A 1368-nucleotide genomic window follows, 5' to 3' on the forward strand; every position below is an offset into this window, starting at 1 on the left:
TATGTTTATTTCAGCAACTTTTTCGGCTTATGTAAGGCGAATATTGCTATGCAAGACACAATATTACGTTCTTTTAATAGTTTCCTTTCTCTTTGGTTGCCGTGGGTTGAATTGACGTTATCTTCCAAACGATAGGAAAAAGTGTTTTGAAGAAGAAACTTCTCGCGCGGACTGCAGTCAAAAATTTTACCACCAGAAGAGTATTACAACTGGAACTTATGAGCTCTACCCGTACTAATGTCCCAGCTCCTGCAGTGGCTACAGCAAGGTCAACATTAGGGCTAGCCCGTGATGACGCATGTTATAACGAAAAAGCAGTCCAGCAAAAAGAATGGCCTTGGTTAAAAGAAAGAAGTGCATGCGCTGTCTTTCCTTAATCCTTCCGTTCTTTTGTTTAATTGCGCGCAGTCCACTTAGGTGGGCATCCGCTTTTTTAAGCCCGGCGTATGCTGGCTTTTTCTTCAAAAAATATACTGCAGTTGTCCGTCTATCTGATAGTGACGAAGATTTTTTTCTTCATAATTATTCATTTCATAATTTACATTATGTCCCCAAAAATTTAAGAAGCTAGAACCAGAGAAATAATTTTGCTGCCCTCAGCACAGCCAGGCACACTCACCTGTGGGTCACCGTGACTTGTTCTGCTTGTCTCTTTAGTCAAAGCTCCAGGGCAGACAAAGCTTGCTTTATGAAACTAGACGCAGCTGTGCAGTGACCGAAACAGACCCTTAGACACCCCTTTGTCGACGCGGACAATAGGTAATTCTGCGACATCCCCACGCGCTTACTGAAACAGCCTGCGCGATTATTGTCTTCGTAAGCGTGACGTCACATTCGACAAGCAACTACTTTGGCCAAGCAGCTCTTCTTACTGCTCAATAGCCTGCTTTGAAAAGCATGCGAGAGAGGCGATAGGGCTGCTTTACGTTGAATGTTAGACTTTTATAGGATCATTATTGGAATGTACACTTTTATTTGACTACGACCTTTATTACTCATGCCAGGATGGGGTTATTATGCTCTTTGCTTTGTCTTGTTCGTGCTTATTACGCTTTAACAGCGAACGGTGACTTCTTTTCCTTCATGTCCTTCTTTTTATCTAGCACCCCCCTAAACCTGAAGAAAGATAAAGCATTTCTTTTCTCGAAAGCAGTACTGAAGGAGCACTTACGCAGTCTGCGCCAGCTCGTGCAGTTTTCACCCCTTTTACAATTTCTTACGAAATTTTTCATGTACTCTGCAAAAGCGCTTCACATTCCTGAATATCAGTACAGCAAGCACACTTTCACTTAGGCTAATAACAGCTTATGTGCCCTCCTTTCATGTTATTCAGACTGGAGTCATGCTAGCCTAAGATTTCATTTCAAC

The 1368-nt window shown here is 42.3% G+C and overlaps 1 protein-coding gene across 1 annotated transcript in view; it reads right to left on the bottom strand.

The window, feature by feature from the left end:
- The window catches only part of LOC144106604 (salivary peroxidase/catechol oxidase-like), a 24506-nt gene extending 23837 nt beyond the window's left edge, over positions 1-669 (bottom strand). Inside the window, exon 1 of the mRNA XM_077639451.1 lies at positions 620-669. The gene's annotated coding sequence lies outside the window, so the exon portion shown is untranslated. The remainder of the gene's footprint in view (positions 1-619) is intronic.
- Between the last annotated feature and the right edge of the window lie 699 nt (positions 670-1368).

Source organism: Amblyomma americanum, chromosome 10 (assembly GCF_052857255.1).
Source record: "Amblyomma americanum isolate KBUSLIRL-KWMA chromosome 10, ASM5285725v1, whole genome shotgun sequence".
Taxonomy (NCBI): Eukaryota; Metazoa; Arthropoda; class Arachnida; order Ixodida; family Ixodidae; genus Amblyomma; species Amblyomma americanum.